General features: G+C 33.9%; 1 protein-coding gene across 13 annotated transcripts in view; it reads right to left on the bottom strand.

Annotated features, from left to right (window-relative positions):
• LOC149808567 (3',5'-cyclic-AMP phosphodiesterase 4D-like) overlaps nucleotides 1-21,326 on the bottom strand; it is a 418,389-nt gene that overhangs the window by 181,518 nt on the left and 215,545 nt on the right. For 3 of the 13 annotated variants that reach the window (XM_089979231.1, XM_089979296.1, XM_089979284.1), the window contains exon 1: nucleotides 15,868-19,088. The exons of the other annotated variants lie outside the window; for them this stretch is intronic. The gene's annotated coding sequence lies outside the window, so the exon portion shown is untranslated. Of the gene's footprint in view, nucleotides 1-15,867; nucleotides 19,089-21,326 lie in introns of those variants that run through there. 13 annotated transcript variants of the gene reach the window in all.

The following is a 21,326-nucleotide window of genomic DNA, read 5'->3' as shown; positions in this document are numbered from 1 at the left end:
CAAGAGATTGGCAGCTGGATACAGTGGTCTAACAATACTCTAAACCAAGAGATTGGCAGCTGGATACAGTGGTCTAACAATACTCTAAACCAAGAGATTGGCAGCTGAATACAGTGGTCTAACAATACTCTAAACCAAGAGATTGGCAGCTGAATACAGTGGTCTAACAATACTCTAAACTAAGAGATTGGCAGCTGGATACAGTGGTCTAACAATACTCTAAACCAAGAGATTGGCAGCTGGATACAGTGGTCTAACAATACTCTAAACCAAGAGATTGGCAGCTGAATACAGTGGTCTAACAATACGCTAAACCAAGAGATTGGCAGCTGAATACAGTGGTCTAACAATACTCTAAACCAAGAGATTGGTAGCTGAATACAGTGGTCTAACAATATTCTAAACTAAGAGATTGGCAGCTGAATACAGTAGTCTAACAATACACTAAACCAAGAGATTGGCAGCTGAATACAGTGGTCTAACAATACTCTAAACCAAGAGATTGGTAGCTGAATACAGTGGTCTAACAATACGCTAAACCAAGAGATTGGCAGCTGAATACAGTGGTCTAACAATATTCTAAACCAAGAGCATGAATGCAGTGGTATCAAAATATACTCAATCAAGAAACAGATGTTCACAAAAGGAATGTTGGAGAAAAAAAACCCCACATCTTCAGTAATTTTGTGATTGAAAATGCGATGAACTGTGTTTAACAGCCACCTTTTAAAGCTGACTGGCTAAAAGAATATGTACATTATTTTAAAAGTAAGCAATGATTGGTCAAACAAGAACATCTTTGTTATCTACCTATACCACCAAAGGCATTACAATTTACACTTACTTGTTGCACTGGAGCACAAAGTTATAGGCATAATGCCTCCACCTTCTCTGTTCAATCAGGTGGCAAGCTTCACCTGTCAATCACTGTCAGTCATTAACCTTGACCAATTATCCAATTAGATCCCAATAACAGGGTGACTGCAAATCTGCTTTAAAAAAAATCTTTACAATTATCCTTAAATAGGCAGCAAGACCTGGCATGTAAAGGAATTCACTAAGGTCATTAACAGTATCTTGTCCGTAATTCATTCTTACAGCCTGCAATATTTATGTATACCAGGAATTTGAAATATTTGGTCATGTAGTTGGAGCATGAAAAATCAGCACTTTAGAAATTACTGGTCAGTATATCTAAAACTATGGTGAAAATTCCTTATAATGCTGATAAATCAGGAAACATATTAACCCCAGTAAAATGCAATTTCGGGGTATATCACCAAAAAGAAAGCATTCCAACTTACTCTGATTTACATGATATATGTGTTGTTCAAATCTCCTATAACAGGGGCACTGACTCTAACCACAGGGGTAATGACTCTAATCTTACAGTGCTATTTACAATCATTACTACAGATGTAACATAAATTGGAGTTAACATTTTATTTTGAAACTAAATCTGGGTGGGCTGCATTAAGTTTATCAGACTATAATCATAACCTTCCCAGACTGATATGGTAACCTCAGTGATCCACAACAACACTGATAATGAATGAGGCCTTCACCTGAGGATCAAAGTCTGCAAAATGATCCTTGGGATCCACTTTCATTCCTGATGCACTTCTAAATGTTTTCAGCAGCAAACTTCGGAGTGAAGGCACAGGTTTTTCCAATCAACCAAATGGTAGGTAGCACAGGTTTTTCCAATCAAGAATAACTCAACAAAGACAATTTCATAATAGAACCCCCTTGAAATAACATTATTTTGTTGGGTTTTATTCAACAGCATCCAGTGTCTGCATAAGCAGCTGTAACATTCTCCAATAATGTAACTCTTCAACAGGCATCCTGAGTGTCTAACAGGTACATATCCTCAATAACACCCACTTGAACCGCAACAGAGGTCAAGGTCTCAATCCCCCATGAGGCATTAATTGGAAAAATGCAGCCATAATTTGGAGAGTTGGGATGAAATAACAACGTAAACATGTCCATATTTGTAAAATGTCTCTGCACAAATGATTATGTTCTTCAATTTGAATGATTTTATCTCTAATGTATCATCTTTTATTGAAATAAAAAGGCACTGATTTGAATCCCAGTTAATATGTCTGCTTTTGATTTGACCAAAACAAGTCAGTGCTTCTTATTTTTTCACAAGTAATCAATAAGCAATCCAATCAGTACATGGTTTTTACAACAAAATCAATCAAAATATTCCCTTGCAAACTTCACTACCAGCATATTATCCAACTGAAAATTCCTTTGTAAACTTCACTAATCCAGTGTATGACCCACATCTCCAAGGAGAGACTTTTCAGGACCAAAATAACTTATATACCCACTTAAAAGCCCAAATGCAAACTGCAAAGACCCAGATCTGCTGTCACATAATGTGTCAACAGATCTGGTCCTGTGCAGTTTCTCAGGAGTAATTAGAAGAACAAACAACACAGACCCAAATCTGCAGGTGCTTTATGACATGGCAGATCAGGATCTTTGTTGATTGCAATTTGATTCAACGTATAAGCAAGTACATACAGTACCAGTATGAAGATTAATTACACGTCATTAATTATGCACCATTTGGGGTCTGGACATTGATTGCAAAACACTTGGAGCCCAGTTGGGATGACAATATATACAGTACACAAATGAGAAGAATGTTTCAATCAATAAGGGTATATGTTCCAGGGTCTACATCCTTGCGGCTTCATTTGGCCCTAAAGTTTTATTTCATTACCAAATGCATAAGAATCATTTTGCCACCTCACCTGACCTTCTTGTTTATGATGCAGTATTCACACATGGCAACTAGTAGATAGCAGTTGCAAACTTCAGGTATTAATTAACCAATCAGATATAAAACAAGTATTAAACACTGAACCAAAGAAACTGAAGATGTGATCCATCTTCTTGTACTGAACCATCTAACAGCCATGACAAAATCTTTGTTTTATGCGAACAAAAACTTTTTGTAGTGTAACATAGCCGTAGAATCCTCCACAATGAATGCATCCATAAAGTTTCATACTGTATATGCAACAATGTAATAAACATATGCAACAATGTAATAAAATTATGCAACAATGTAATAAAAATTGAGCTAAATGCAAAAATAAATGCTAAAGCCCCATGCCAACAATAATGACAACAGAAACAACAAGACTGTTGGATTTGTGATACCGTATAAACTTGGACTCAAGTAAGATACAACTGTGAACAGCATACATCTAGGTCTGCTTTCACATTATGAGCCAGCATATCTGGGTCTATGCAGCTTGTTTGGAGCCATCAGCAGAACAAACAACATAGACCCTGACTGGCTGGAACATTATGCAACAGCAGATCATGGTATACGTTATTTGCAATTGGAACTGACTTACAAGCAAGTATATACAGTACCTATGCTTGCCTCACCCATTGCAGATATAACAACCATAACTGGACTGAACACAAGCTGACTGATCACTAGTTCCTCTCGTAAAATTTTCCATTTGATACAGCATATAGTAATACACAGTGTAACATTTGTATGAATCAATAACATTCAGGTATCAAATGACAGCAACTGGAGTCAACTAGTTATTTTCTTATTTTTCGAACTCTGTTAAAGCAGTATCACCTTTAATGGCATAACTGGAATTACAAGTACTTTAATGGCATAACTGGAATTACAAGTACTTTAATGGCATAACTGGAATTACAAGTACTTTAATGGCATAACTGGAATTGCAAGTACTTTAATGGCATAACTGGAATTGCAAGTACTTTAATGGCATAACTGGAATTACAAGTACTTTAATGGCATAACTGGAATTACAAGTACTTTAATGGCATAACTGGAATTGCAAGTACTTTAATGGCATAACTGGAATTACAAGTACTTTAATGGCATAACTGGAATTACAAGTACTTTAATGGCATAACTGGAATTACAAGTACTTTAATGGCATAACTGGAATTACAACTACTTTAATGGCATAACTGGAATTGAACTACTAACTTTCATCATGAAACTCTTTTTCACTTTCAGATAACTTATTAGTTATTTCCCATAAAAAGATCAGCTAGCCAGCTTAATAAATTTGTCAAAAAACATAATGTAATCTTATTAATCAACTAAAAAATTATTATTTGCAATATAAGAACGAATTTTTAAAAATATAACGCTAGTGAGCTACCATCTGATAAACCCAGTAATGTCATGCAATCATTTGGAAATTCAAGATATGTATGGCTGTGTAGTCATCATCTGATACAAGATGATTAATGGATGACAAAGAACAGTGTTAAAGCAATATCACATTATTACTCATGTGTGCATGCATTTGCTTTTTCGTTTGTTTCATAAACAGGACATCTATTACAAGCATTATTTACCATCATTATTTTATTATATTCTGAAAAGAACAAGCATTATCAAAAAAGAATTTCATTCTGAAATAAATACTGCATATAATTCAATTTTAAAGATTTTAATTTATGTACACAACTTAAGATACAAAGAAGATGAAAATAATATGATATGAACATGTGCAGAGTTGTTTCTTTAACTGTATTAAAGTAAATTTTACTGTCATCATAATCCAAAATAACATCCACCATACTAATGTCCCGGTATAATATTAATACATGCAGTATAAGTATAAAAACTGCTGTAGTCATAAAAAAAAAAATTTCAAATCAAGTACAAAGATATATTTTTGTCAAATCCATATCAAACGACCTGCCAAAAACATGACATAATCCAATCCACATAATTGATTCTGCCCAGAACACGACATAAAGTAACTATAATCCACATCAATTTGCTTGTCTTTAACATAATATAGTCCATATCAATTGACTTGCCCAGAACATGACAGAATCCACTTTGATTCTGTCCATAACATGATAATCCACATCAATTCACTTGCCCTTAACATGTAGTCGATATCAGCTCATCCCACCCTCCACAATCCACATCAATTCACTTGCCCTGAACATGATGCAGTCGATATCAACTCACCCCACCCTCCACAATCCACATCAATTCACTTGCCCTGAACATGATAAAGTCAATATCAACTAATTTGCCCCACCCCCACCCTCCACAATCCACATCAATTCACTTGCCCTGAACATGATGCAGTCGATATCAACTCACCCCACCCTCCACAATCCACATCAATTCACTTGCCCTGAACATGATATAGTCAATATCAACTAATTTGCCCCACCCCACCCTCCACAATGCACATCAATTCACTTGCCCTGAACATGATATAGTCAATATCAACTAATTTGCCCCACCCCCACCACACACAAACCACATCAATTTACTTGCCCTGAACATGATATAGTCAATATCAACTAATTTGCCCCACCCCCACCCTCCACAATCGACATCAATTCACTTGCCCTGAACATGATATAGTCAATATCAACTAATCTGCCCCATCCCCACCACACACAAACCACATCAATTTACTTGCCCTGAACATGATATGTCAATATCAACTAATTTGCCCCACCCCCACCCTCCACAATCGACATCAATTTACTTGCCCTGAACATGATGTAGCTGATATCAACAAACTTGTCCCACACCACCCCCACATAGTCGACATCAATACTATTTCTTGGAACATGACATGAACAGACATATGTTTTGACCAATCAACATGGATTCACTTGCCTGGAACATAAATTAATCAACTGACATTTGAACTTTGCTAGTTTTTAGTGGTGTCACTTGCATTAAAAAGAAAAGAATCAAAAGTTTCAAGCTTTGTTGTCAATTAGGGTGAAGTTTGCAGCAAATTCTAACACACTGAGCTTTAGTAGTTAGTGCATTTATTGAAAGACTTCATTTGCAGTAGCTAAATAAGATTCATAAAAAAAATCAACTTTAACAAGGCAATCCTGCGTAAGTGTCAGAATCAATGATAGTAAAACGTGTAATGAATTTAAATAATGCTGCAATTGTCAATAATGAGTGAAAGAAAAAGAATTCTGACCAAAGACACTACAGCTCAATTTAAGACAAATATTTTAATATAATTTATGACAAATCTCTGTGTGCCGTTTACATGCAACAACTGGAGGAAGGAAACAAAATATGAAAAGCTGCATGTGCCAAAAATTCAATGAAAGTTTTCATACTACTTGTTTCTATCTATTACTCTAAAGTATAAAATCTTATCATTAACACATATTTATATTTATCTTTTAAGGCCTGAAATGTTAAACCAAAATAAAAAATATGTGTTTCTGATAATGGTGTGAAAGGGGAGGAGTATCAATACTAATATATTGTTTTTATTACTTTTTTTAAAATCCAGTACAAGTTTGTTCATGTCACTTTTGAATGGAAAGTAACTGGTTTAAATGTTAAAAAGCTGATACTGGTCATTTTTTATTACATAGATGATTAAAAGTTATCAGGTAAGGACCATTAAAAAATGGCTACTGAAACCACACACATTTTTTCCTTTATCAAATTAAAATTAATCTGGAATAGGATTTCATTTACTGAATATGAAAGGGTCGAGATCTAATTTGGGCTAGATGCATCATCATCTTACACCTGATTGACATTCAGAACAAAAATGAATACAATTATCAGAAACCCGATATTTAAATAGCCATTGAGTCACATATTTTTGGGCGTGGACAGATACTATACATTTATATTCATCTTATGACATTCTCTACCTTCAAAATTATCAATTAAATAGCGTACTGTTATGACATGCTTCTTACTGTTTTGTTCAATTAGTTCGTTTATTATTAGAACCGACTAAACGTCTTAAGTGTAAAGTTCTGAATACATAACACCGTCTCTTAGTTTATGTTATTATATATTGCATAAGTGGACTGATATCTATATTCTCTTTTATTTTCTGGAAGATTTTGCAAATAATATGAAAAATTTGTGTGGCTGTACCTCGTGAAATAACTGGGATTGTTTACAGAATTTTTGCAATGTACCATGACGCTACGATGTAATTAATCACACTGTTTGCGTTTAATCTGATCCTGCTAAATTACAAATTAATAAACATGTGCAAGATTTTTAAAAGATAAAAATGGCTCCCTGTAGTAAATGTTTTGATATGTTCAAACTGCAGTGATGATTTATGGCATAGGTTTTGAGAATGTATTTATCACAAACAATTCAAATAAGCAATGGTTTTAATTATTATTGAGGGAGCTTGTCAGCACACCCTTCTGCTATAATACCTTTGATCACATGCATAACTGATAACCTTCTGTACTCAAAACTCACATTTAGTTAGTTTTTAACAGCACACAAACACAAGTAGGTAATTTAGTGCCAAGTCAATACAACAACAAACCAATGTAGCCAACTCAGGCTGAACTGATGGTATGGTTAGAACCATAGGTTTTGGGTGCTGTTGTTTGTTAGATAATAAAAGGAAACCAAAAACTGGAAAACTGTTAGAGTACTTCAGGTGGAGGATAATGTTTATGCTGAGGAAGGAGTTTTTATACCCAACCCAAATGCCTGAAGAATAATAACTTTTGTCATAGTCATCAACGGAATTGGGACTTTTGGCATGTCTACCGGGTACATTGCACTAAGAACTTGTAATTACATGCTTCTGTACTAGAATAAAGATAACATGCAATTAAATATTTTTTTTTAAAATATACTTTTGTACTTAGAAAAAAGAAAAAGACCAAGAGAGAATTTTCTAACTGGACTCTAAATAAAATAGTGCAAAATTAGAAAAGCTACCTCAAATGAAAAGTGGGGACAGAAATTATTTCTAGAGAGTTTGTAGTTAGTCCACATGGTGATTTTTGGCAGTTCTGATTCCAGAATTTTGATGGAAATAAAATTAGGAATTAAATTAAAATAGACTGAATTTTATACAGGACAATACTGTCATGATAATCTATGCAATACATGAGCATCTGTGGCACTGGATACAGTATGACCATAAAAGTTTAAATGCTGACAACATCTTTCACAAAACAGTCTTGACAAGGAGACAGTTAAAACATCCATTTTTTTGTCCCAAAAAAATTGAATAGGGGCATGAGAAAGTCTGCATCCCAAGACATGCTTCCAGCTTTAAAAAGTTAGGTTTGCCTGCATGGAAACATTCCAATATAGAACACATCAGCAGTATCTTGATATTCGAAGCTTTAGACCATCAACGCATATCTTACCATTTTGTTTTTAAGTAAGAACTATTTATTTTATTCAAAATTATTGCTTGTCATAACTGAAACAAAAATAAGAGAAAAAAATAATTTTTCTAACACTATTTTTTAAAAACATTTATTGCTATAATTTTCTCATTTCCAAAAGGTAATTTGCTTAATTGTATGTTCCTGATTCTGATTCCATGTAAACGTAACATACACTGGTTTATCTTTGTTGACCAAAGTGATCACAACATCATCTTTTCTGTCATGGTTTACTGCACAAACATTTTCTACTCCAAGTCAGAACTGTTTTCTTTGACAAAATCTTTTTTTTGTGGCAAAATCATAGTTAATATTTATCATCCATGATGCTCTTTGGGATCTTGATTCAACACAGTCCCAAAATATCACCCTTATTCATGCAGGTGACTGAATGTACTTGTATCTTAAACTTAAGCATCTGGTTAATTGAGACCAATTACAGTTTTAGACTAGTTCCCAAACAAAATTATTTCATAAAATTCTAAATTCTCTGCCTCTCCTGTTATTGATGCTGACAACTGAGATTATTTTTGCACATTGGTTGAAATTTTCATGAAAGTACAATAAAAATTGTTAGTGGTTAGGGAGGACCAATTTTCATGAATTGCACATTTTTAATGAACCTTTCTGCAAAGACAACCATCAGGCAGGTTTATTAAAAATGAAGCATGCATAAATAATAACACAGAGAAGTAGATTATCATATGGTCATTAATTACTAAAACTTCTTTCAATGCATTTATCAAGAATGAAAAGTCAAAAAATATTGAGCATTGACAACTAAAGGAAAAAAATCTTACCTGCATTGTGATCAAAGCACAACAGAATGAATCTTTGAATGAAGACAGAAACTTTTCAGCATTCTCAACAACTAAGTCTTAAATTGGGGCCTCTTCAATACTACGGGAAGTGTGTTCTACAAAGTAAAGCCTTCCTCAGCCTACAGCCATTAATAATTTGTTGAACATGGAACCTGCCAGTATTTATAAATGATTACACAACAGATCAATACACATGGAGACTGTCTTTAATCACGACAAGTGGGTAACAGCAGGCAAAGTGTTTTCTCAGAGTTTATTGAACTAATTGCATCTCCAGCTGAATTTATGGGTACAGTCAGAGTCAATTCATACCAATTTTCCATCTACCTATGCCCATGGATTGATGATATACAATAACTATTTAGGGAACCAGTATCTTGATCAAAGTGAGTTAACATTCACTCACTGTTTTTCTGGAAATCACTGAACTATATTGAAAGCCATCACTGCCAAAAATAAAAAATTAAAATAAAATAAGTTTCAAATAAATCAAGAAAAAATTTAAAATAAAACAAGATTGCATGAAAAAAGTACTGGCCTAATTGAACTGCCTCATTCGGTCTGGTTGTGATGAAACCTATGACAGTTGTTGCTGGAAAAAGTCAAACATTAATTGACCATATTTATTCAAATTCCTCGAACAATGTGCCTTTTACTGATGTCCCCTCGACCGGCCGGACAGTCGTTACCATTACCCCACATTTTCTGACTTCTAGGACCAATGTTTTCGGTACCTCCAAAACATCTCATCTTACAATTTCATATAGATCTTTTAAAAATTTTAATAAGAGGTTCCAAGTGGAATTAATGTTCGATGGGATATTAATAAAATGTTTGATGATGCCAAAGATGCTTTAGATTCCTGGTACTCATTCTTTATAGATGCCACTGATAAAAGTGTATACTCCTTTGAAAAAGCACATAGTTAAACCTGTAATTGGATTACACCAGAAATCATACAAGCAATAAAAATGTGATCAATATAAAGCACTGGGAAACAATACCAAAAAACGTAAGAAATGAAATTCGAAGGCCCATAAGGTTATAAAAATAATCTCATTACTAACAACTAATTGATGAAGCAAAATAAAAACCTGGAAAAATTTAGAAGTTTTTTAAAGAGCTGGTAAAGGGCATTCTCACTCATATTCTAATAACTGTTGTACCTTGAGATAAAAGCTGGTGTATGTATCAATAACTATGAAGATATTGCCAATGAGTTCAAAAACGTTTTATTATCACTGTTGCTAATAATATTAATGAACCGATTACTCCTAGTAATTCTGAGGAACTTTTGCACCTTGTAATGAAAAAAAATTTCTATGAAACACCTTTCATAATGGACAATAAAGTATTGAACTATCTGCAAAATTTAATTGGAACAAGACTATAGACAGCAGTACCTTTCATTTCTGAAAGCACAACATAAATATGTAATCATAGTATAAAAACAAATATATTTCCTGACAAACAGATGGGAACAAAAGTGAAACAGACTTCATAAATCTATTTGGACAGAACTTTTAAGTAAAAGTATTAAGACTGAAAATTTTTCTAAATTGTATTAAAACTAATTTGTCATTAAATTATATTGAAAGTAATTTTCCACTGATATATTGAGATAAATGCTATCTGTGTAATATAACTATGCTACTTTATAAAGATCGTGCTTTACGAGCAGGTGCAGAAAACCATTAAATACATTTCGCTCATATCTAAATGTCAGCAATTGTCAGCGTAAAATACATTTCACTCGTATCTAAATGTCAGCAATTTAGATGGGGGGGGAGCTGCTGAACAGGCAAATTATTAAATCAATAATGGACGAGTAACACAGATGGTTCACAAGATGGCCCTGGGAAACGTAAAAAGTCTTGTTCTGACTGGACTGAGCAAAAGCAAAAATCTATAAACAGAGAAGCGGGCTTATGAAGGGTTAGTTCATTCCTCAAATCAGAACAGCTCTGTCTTTTCCTTACAGGTAAGAATTGTTTGTGTTCGCAAACTTCCTTAAAGAATGGGCACTTTTTAATATTTGAGACTTGAATGGTAAAGTTCATATTTTTCCAACATTTTTGTTAGTTCTTTATATTTTATATTATAATAGAATGGAATACAGTTGAATGTTTAATTGTATTTGTGGTATGTATTATTGGAAACGATGAATTCGCTACCAACTTCATGTTTAGATTTAATCTGGAAATAAAAGATTCTTTAAGTAATAATGAGTAATGTTTAGTAACCTATACCAAATTAGTACTCTATTTTAAACTTAGTAAAATACATTTCTTCAAAATGATTGTTGCATTAATCACATCTATTGAATTGTATACTCATTGGATATCATGAATTAATTGAGATTTAGCTAGCTGTATTACATTCTAAAAGGCAGAAATTATGCAATGAAGTTGGTAAGCTCATGGGGAAAGTGTAATTTTATATGTATTTCTTGTATTTGAAATATAAAGTCTTTATAAATATATCTTTAGAATGTAGCATTATATAAATCAATAAATAGTTCGTTCCTCGAGTCAGAACAGCTGTCTTTTCCTTACAGCAATTCTGTACCTCATTCCCCAAAATGTAGCCATATCTATACGGTTATTGGTAACACCCTTGTCAGAGAGCCTCCTTCTTCTCTCTCTCTAACCATGGGCAAAGACGTTTCTTAACGTATGAGTAGAAGGTTATGATGCAAACCATATCATAACAAATCTAACCTAAATGAAATATCAAGGGATAACTTCTAGTGATCTTTAATGTGCTAAAATGTACATGGTACATGAAAAACTCTATCTATTCCCTTTAGAATACCATTTGCTTTATATTTTAGTTTAAGAATATTTTTATACTGAAAACAGCTACTGAGCCAATGTGAATCAGATTACATTCCATCTGCTCCAATCTATTTAGTACAATGCCAATATTTGGACCGATTTTCCACAGAAGGCTGCAAAATGTTTATATTACTTAACTCTGTTATTCCTTTATGCTTTGCCAAAAAAAGCAAATATATGCTAAACTAAACGATTTAAATATCATATTCCACTGAAAGATTTTGTTTTAGATTAACAATCTTCCTCTTTACTTACAGGTTTCTTTTATTTGAAACTATCAAGTTTTCTAAAGGGCCAACATATGTAAGGCTGCAGTCCAGGGGGCATGCATGCAATTACCAATGTACCAGTTGTTTATAAAATATTACCATCTGTAAACTTCCTTTCTTGAAGTTTGTGTGTAATGAAAACTTATCTAGGGAATTTAATCTGACAAGCAGAAACCAAAACAATAAACTAGCCATGGCCTACAACTGAGCCCATCCCCAGAATGTATTTATTTAATTAATGAAGTTTTGGGTTTTAACAGCACTTGACAGCCATACATGGCAACCAGTATATTTGGCGGATGAAGAACTGGGGAAAACCCTGGGAAGAACCAGTGACCCACGGAAAGCTACTGGCTACAAATCATGGATGCATGAAATATTGGTTAAAGTGACCTCTTGCTGGCAGGCTGGTGTTGAACTTGCCCAAGTGTATGCCTGCACTTGTTACCCTGGGGCCAATAGTGGACTTGAAACTGATACAAGTCAAAGAACCATGAAATATAGGTTATAGTGACCATCTATTGGTGGAAATTCATTACACCCACTAAGACCTGCCTGTGGCCAACAGTATCCATGAAACAGACAAAATGTGAAACCTCAATGAAGTTATCTGAACCTGAAATGAAGCTCAAATTGACCTAGTTTTGACAATTTATTATTTTACCCAGCAAGATGTGTCTATGAAGAAAGCTCCCTATCCACCAGAACACAAGAAACTCAGAGGAACACAAAACTTAAAATGAAAGTGGGAAAATTGAAATTAATGTAACACTGACCAGTTGTTTAGCAAACTGTTGAAGACATACCATGTACTACAACTCTTTGGCCATCTGTACTTGACAAATGAAAACATCACCAAAGCAAATCTTTAACATCAAGATTAACTTCCAGCTTATCATCGTGTAAAATGAGAGGCAATCTTCACCTCATGGAATGACCCATAAACCAGAAGAATATAAGAAGAATACTGTGTATAAGCCTACTAAACCTACATTCAAAACGTGTCCAGGGCCAAAAATGCTACTGCAAACAAAAGGATAATAAAAACACAGCAGTTAATATAGGGTATAAATATATGAACACCAATGCCATTTGAATGCAATACGGTACTTTCAACAAAGTAGGACCAGTGGTAACAAAGCTTAGTGGACAAGGCACTGTACTCCAACTGTCTCGGCACTAAATAACCTACCTGTGTTGCTGTACCATAAAGTAGAATGTAAACTCCTGTGACCTTTATCTTTCACCTCTTGCCCTCAGAGAACTGCCCCTCCCTCAGAAGTTTACCAATGAAATGTAACTGAAAATTAGGCCAATGAAACATGGCTTTTCATGTAGAAAGGAAAAATCAAACTTATGTTTCCAGTGATCATGAACCTAGCAGCTCCAAAATCAATAGGTTCCTGCCTGTACCTCAAAAGTAGGCTTGAGGAAACAAAATCCACAGCGAACTGATGTTATGCTGCAGAAAACATCATCTATGTGCATCAATTTCCTCATTTGTCTAGAATAAACTCCCAATTTTATGCATATACAACTTATCCACATCTCATGCAGGAAATTGCACCCTGAAAAGGGGGGGCCATGAGTGGCTGAGTGGTCTAAAGTGCTCACCATTACAGCTCAATGCCATCTCACCTCTGTCTGCGTGGGTTCAAGTCTTTGGCTTAGCCAATGTGAGTATGTGAGAAAGCTTGCCTGCAGAAGCTTCTCATGGGTCAGTGGTTCTTTCCAGGGTTTTCTAGGGTTCTTCCTCCACCATTTATACTGGCTGCCATGTATAGCCTATCTTGCGCTGAATATTTTTTACAAGTTTTCCACCAGGGTGATGATTCAGGTCCCCATTGATAGATGGATTCTAGTTGTGCAAATCTGACATTTGCAATATACATATATATATATACAGGGGTTTGCTGTATACATCAGCCTGCTTCACCAACCACTATACACTGCATTAGCCTGAGTAAATTTTTCTCACCATTATTACCCCCGAAAATTTCTCTTACAACCACAATCATTTATTGATGAATGTAACAGGCACTTTCTTTGCTGTGTCAGAGATTGCTGCATTGTGTTGCTGAGGTATTATTGTTTATATCTACTCATTAAAATATGAGAAAATCTGAGCAAAGGCAGCAAAGGTTGGTAAAGGAGTGCAACCAATTGTTGCCTGTGGCTTGTGACAATGGAAGAATAATGGTCTATTCTAATACAAGTTCAATAATGGCAGATGGTACGTGTACAAGGTTAACTGTACTATATATTATATACAAAGGCTAAGAAGGCATAAAAGTACAAGTTACCATTGCAATAGTACACCAAGCAAAGATTTTAATGACTGTATGTTTACCTATCTTGATCTTGCTTATTAATTTTCTTTATCTCTGAACAGAAACGTGAATTCTGTGGCCTTGGCAAGATTGTATTCCAATTCTGAGTAACAGACCTTGCACCCATATTTTGACTGGAAAAGCAATAAACTTGACAACAATCCTCAGTTTCTCCATCATATTTCAGTGTGTTGAGCTGAGTTAAATTTAGTGTGCTCAGTTAAAATTCAGTGTGTTAAATTTTAGTGTGCTGAGTTAAAATGCAGTGTGTTGAGTTAAATTCAGTGTGTTGAGTTAAATCACATAACAATTTGAAGTCATATTTCCTTCCTGAGTTTTACTGTGAAAATGTTTACTCTGTGTTGTACAGTGTATACTGAATAGAAATAGGTCAGGTAAATTCCATTGGTGACAATCTGAATGAGTAATGTGGAAAACAAGCTAACTGTTGTTGTTTGGAGATTTTATTTTTAGGGCATATCTTCACTGCTTGCATAAATGAACAGTGTTGGCACATTTTAAGTTTTGATCATCCTGAGTGAGAGAAGAGGGAGACAAGCAGACAGACAGACAATGATTTCAGCCAAGAGGCAGATATATTTCTTAAAAGGAAAAAGATAGTTCCAGGGGTGACATCATGAAAGCGATGATGCTACATTTATCACCTTCATCCAGATCATTTATTCTCACACTGATGCATTTAAAATAACTGGTACTGAAATTTATTAATAAATTACATGAATTCATGAGAAACAAAATGTTTATATCTAGGAAAACTTTTCTGAGATCTTAAATGAATGATGAAAGGATAAAATCACAGACTTTTAATATAGTGATACATTAAAAATGATGTCGAATTTGACATACAGAAACAGAACTCACTTCTGCATAATGCCATAATGTTTGCAAGATTTTTCAAATAGGAAACTTCTTTATTCTGTACAAAGAATGCATTTATTTTAGTAATATCCCTTCCTATATTAATGGAATATATGTAATAATAATAATAATAATAATAATAATAATAATAATGTTTTAATATAAAGAGGGTAACTCAATCAGTACAACTAATCTCTCTTGAAGACCTCTATACTTATTTCATGTTAAATTATGTGGTCTTGATTTATCACAGAATAGTGTGGAGTCTCTATCTAGCTGCAAGCACAGTTCTGAGATCAGCAGATGACCTCAAGAGAGATTACCATATACTTTCAGTAATGGTTTACCCTCTTAAAATAAAGAATTATTATATTATTATTATTATTATTATTATTGTCAGCAGACAACTCATTATTTTGTCAGCATTCTTGATTTTCTGGTACATGAACTGTGGAGTCTTTCTGGTAAGATGCATGCGTAAGGTAGATTTGTATCCTAAGTTCATAACTACATATTGTGGACTTACATCATCCGGCTGCATGTATTCCACAGTACAAGATAATCAGGTAATACGGCTTCAGATTTCCTTCAGGTTACTCCATCTTACGAACTCCCTCCCCTCAGGGCAAACTATATATACATATTTACATATATGAGGAGCTTCTTATGTATATCACATTCACAAAATATTTTTTTTTCTTTTAATTCCAAACGATGAATTTATTCACAAAAACTGGGAAGGATTTCAGCCTGCAAAATCTTTCTGCATTCTGAAACTGCTTTCTGTCAAACACAAAATACATGGAAATAAGCAATTAGCATTCCGATGGAAACTTGTTCAATGCAGCAAAACCAACCTAAAAGGCATTGTACATTAATCTCTGAAAGCCAATGTTTTGTACACATTATGTTTTTCATGCCTCTGGCCATAATCCAATCTGCTGCCACCTTCCATCCAAAGAAAATACTCTCTTCTGGCATAAACCACAAACAGGTATGCAGCCCACATTCAAAACCATACTTTACTGTGGGTTGGAGATGGCTGCTTGTCTAAAGTAAGAACGTTTCTAGCCTGTGTTACTTGTCTTGCTACAACTCTAGTGTACAACCTTACCTACATGGAAAAATAATTAAGAAGACAAAAAGTAGGTAGGAAACAACACTGTCAAACACAGCCAGTGAAGTTGCTGCACAGTAGTTCACTAAACAACTGGTTTTGGTTACTTAATTTTTTCTGCCAGTGTATTTAGGCCCAAAAATTGCATATAAACTTCTCTCCATACACTGAGTAACATAATATCCAATCAACACATTAGAACAGCTACATGTACTAGTAAATGGGAAGGAAGTTTAAGAAGTGTGTCCCTCACTGTGCAGAATCAAGAGCTAACAAATGTTTACAGTACAGAAGGAGTGGCATATGCATGTGATTGACAGCTTTATAGATCATAATGTTTTTCATAAGATCTGTGACTTTGAGTGTTTATGTTATAGTTTTTGAATGTATGGAGTAAGAAAGATATGAGTTCAGAAATGGGGAAAAAGTAGGGGGTGAAAACTGGCCTCATTTAAAGTGGCTTGCAGTCCATTACACACTCAAAATCATTCATAAATCACCATGTAATACTGGAACAAAAGAGTACTATCTTTTCAAATTCACTGTGAGGGGGTTGCTCCGATACATTTTAGAAGATGGACTTGAGGTCTGTATACTGCAAGCAGATACTGCACCTAGTTAAGACAAAATATCTGTAGGATGTAGGTATGACTGATTTTATTTTCTCTTCAACAGAGATAACATCAGATCAATCAAATTCAGGATAATACAATATCATAAAACACAATGGAGAATCAATGTGACAAAAATAAAAGAGTAGTACTGTGTCAGCTAAAATATTGACAAAATGAAATAGCTCAATAGATACAATCATACAAATACATGTACATGTATGTAGTCAGAGCTAACTAGCATTTGGCTTGGCAGTTTTGATTCAAGAAGATGAAAGTGGTATTGATCATCCAGTGTGCTATGTTTCCAAGAAGTAAAATAAGCACCAAAGGAATTATTCAACAATCGAGAAGGAATGTTTGGCTTTGATACTGGCATTACAACATTTTGAAGTTTACCTTAGTTCAGCTCCTTCCTCAATTATTGTATTTAGTAACCACAACCCCCTTACTTTCATCGGCAAGATGAAAAATAAAAATCAAAGACTACTAAGGTCGAGTTCATTGTTACAGGAATATAATCTTGACATCAGGCACATCAAGGGAAAAGATAATTTAATAGCAGATGCACAATCCAGTGTATAACAATATATTATTTCATGTACACTGTGTAATAACAATATATTATTTCATGTACACTGTGTTCTTTGAAACCTCATGTATAATTAGTCTGTGGTAAAAAGAAAGCTTTATGCATAAATCTTTCTTTTTCTTTATGGGTGGAAGTGTTATGTATATTTTATTCAATTATATCTGATTTAATATATATTTATTTCAATTTAATTGTTTGTCAGTTTTAATATTTTTTTATTTTTCATTACATGATATTGTAATGTAAATTTATTCACTAGAGATGATACTTTTTGTTTTGAAAATAGTTTGACCATGACTGTTAGTTTATAAACGCCAGGTGTTGATCTAAATCCTGACCTTGTTTCAGAATTTGTAGCAACATTCGTAAACAAGTTCTATTTTATTTTATAATGATTAGTTGTTTCCAAGGTCATGATGGGACCTTGTCTTTAAGATATAAACAATTTTTTTATTTTTTATTTCTTAGAGTAAAAATGATTGGTTTTCTTCAGGGTCACACTGGGTAAACATGATCTGTAACAAGTATTTGCTTCTATAAACTTCCAGAAGATGATCACGTGACCCTTGTTTGTTTTAGAAAGCCCATATAACCAATGTTTTGGAGAATTAATCTCAGTAGAAGTTGGGCTGTTAACCCATTACCTCATACAACCGTCTTTGGACGCCTCTACAAAAGTCGCATCGAAGCGACTTTTGACGCTTCTACAAAAGTCCCATAGAAGCGCCTTTTGACGTCTGCTGTAAACATCAGCCATTTTAAGCTGGTTTTCGTAGCGCCACCTTCCGGGAAAACCCCTCATTAGATACTACATTCATTTCTGTGAATGACAATTACGTCAGATCACGTGGTCACTGTTTATGTACTGGTCGATATCTGCTATTTAAAGTAACTGGGTCGTAATCTCCACTCTCCAAAATGGCGGTCGCGGATTTCATTCAGTACTTACGAAGTTTTCATGATTAGAATCACAACTATGAAAGATTCAATAACCTAGGTAAAGGCTCTGATATTGATATAGGCTGCAATTAGTTTTTATAAATTATCAAATTTAGATGACTTAGTGATGTAGACACAGATGAAAAACTTGTAAATTTCGAGTATGAGAAATGGCAGCTCCACGGTTGGTCACACGGCCTCACTGACATGACGGTGAACGAATTCTCTCCAGATTTTAAAGCACATAGCAAATTCTTCCGTGATAAATAATTACACAGCTATAACAATCGGACTTTACTCTTAAATTGTTCCACATGTAATAGATGTGTACCAAAAATGTAAAATGGTTAAAATTGCTGTTAAACGTAACATACACTACATTGCTTAATAGTTAACAGGCAAGCTATGCGTATGCGGTCGACTAGGTAACCTGTGTTCTATGTATAGCGAGCTGCACTTTGTCACTATGCTCTATGAGGTAAAGGGTTAAACTGTTAGTTTATGTTGTACTGTTTGGAGTTATTTCAAATTACTTAGTTTTGGAGTTATTTCAAATTACTTGGATTCAAAAGGATTAATTCTGTTATTTTTCTGGAAAATATGTGTGCTCATGTAATATTGTGGAACAAAGGACAGTTTTTTATTTGAAAAAAATTCAGCTATCAGAAACTGGAGTGATAATTCTTATTTCTACAAGGAACTGTAGACTTCAACACAAAAGATTGTAGCATACATCATCATTTTTCATCTTGGATTTTTCATCGAGATTCAAATGTGAAATCAGTAGAACATTTTGTTATTAGGACAATTAAAATTTTATTCTCTGATTAATTTTGGATCATTTTTGGATTTGATTCTTTAAAACCATTAGTTCATATTTTATTTCATTTTTACAGAATTTTTCCAGGGAAATAAATTATTGTATTTTTAAAAGCTTGTTGTTTTCACTCTTTCTTGTGTTACTGTTTATTCGAGCCTAAACAAGTGACAAGAAAATAACGATGCAGGGATTTCATTGCAGGTAACATTAAAACTTTCATATCCTTGAACAAATCTTTGCATGCCAAATTAGAATTTTAAGTTCTTTTGACTTTAAAAAAAATCCATTCAGTACAAAAGACATAATTAACAATCCAAAGTTGGTCGGTTTTTATTAAAAAATGCAAATTGGAGATCAAAACACATTCAGCAGTTAATTAAGCTCTCACAGAAATGAATGCTGACACAACATTGATGGTAGATGGATGTTTTTCATGTTTGGATACAAGAAGGCATATTGCATTTATGATGATTACACTGAAACCAAATTGAAATAAACAACTAAAACAAAAATTTCACCAGATAACTTATTTCATTGCTATTTATTTCTTAAAATGCTGACTATTTACAGTAATACCTCGTGCATTCGCGTTTCTGGATTCGTGAATTCACGGATTCGCGAAATTTTCATTGGTACCCTCTATGTACATGTTTTCTTTATTTTATTGAATTGTACCTTCGTTATATGACTTCTGTGACATATGAAGTTTACCTAGTTTACCTTCCTGACAATGACGAAGAAAACGTCAGTCATTAAGTTTACAGTCCCATTCGTTACTTAGTTTTACCTTACTGTGAGTGCAAAAGAAAACGGCAGCCAATGAATTAGTATAGGGGTAATATTAGTATACATGTACCGTACTGTAAATGCGCTAGTGTGGCAAATACCCATTAGACGATACTGTACTCTATTTTTACGTCAACCATTTATTTCTCTTTTTAAGGGTAATGTATTAAGCTAACTTTTAAATGAAATTAAAGTGCTTCGGGAGCATGATTTGGGTCATATTTAGGGTTTAAACCCTAGAAATAAGCATTTATTAGCATTTTTAGTGACTCGTACCAAACATTCGCGATTCCTCCTGATCCGCGACTGGTTCTGGAACCTAACCTCGTGAATGTTCGAGGTATTACTATATTGGTATTATTTCATAAAGCATTGATTGACACCAGTAGGCATTAGTGACATTTTCACTGATCAAAATTTTATCAGAGATTGTTTTTATTAATGTATAAGAATTTTTTGGTAAAGGAAATGTAATAACATACAGTATATGACTTTTTATTATAAGTTAATAATTTTGTGATGTTGATTCAAATTTCTAGACACTAAGTGCTGTTTTCAACGATAAAACGAGCAATACAACAGGGTTTCCTTTACCAATTTGTACTGCAAATTTGTCAATGTCAAAACAAGCAATACAACAGGTTTTCCTTTACCAATTTTTATTGCAAATTTTTTCAGTGAAAAAAAGAGCAATACAACAGGGTTTCATTTACCAATTTTTATTGCAAATTTTGTCAATGTTAAAATGAGCAATACAACAGGGTTTCATTTACCAATTTTTATTGCAAATTTCTTCATGTTCAACATGTATGGGTCAGTTCCTTTGGCATTTTGAAGGGAATTAATTGTGGTCCACACCTGCTGCTGCATTAAAAGTGGATTCCCAAGTTATCCATGTGTGAGTTATTGTCAAGCAGTGTGCCTACAGAAACTCACATTCTATGATTTATTAAATATATTCTTCCAACAATAGATTACTGTTGAAATGCAAGGGGAAACTGAACTTGACATGGTTTATTCATTTCAGAAAGGGAAGCATGCATTATTTTTGATGCATCTATTAAATTATTCATCAAACAGCATTGTTTACAGAACTAATATGGTTTACAATATATGAAAG

The sequence above is a fragment of the Sinohyriopsis cumingii genome, chromosome 1 (genome assembly GCF_028554795.1).
Source record: "Sinohyriopsis cumingii isolate HCF-2022 chromosome 1, ASM2855479v2, whole genome shotgun sequence".
Classification (NCBI taxonomy): Eukaryota; Metazoa; Mollusca; class Bivalvia; order Unionida; family Unionidae; genus Sinohyriopsis; species Sinohyriopsis cumingii.
Note: the sequence above shows the minus strand (reverse complement) of the source record. Positions and strands in the feature narration are given on the sequence as shown.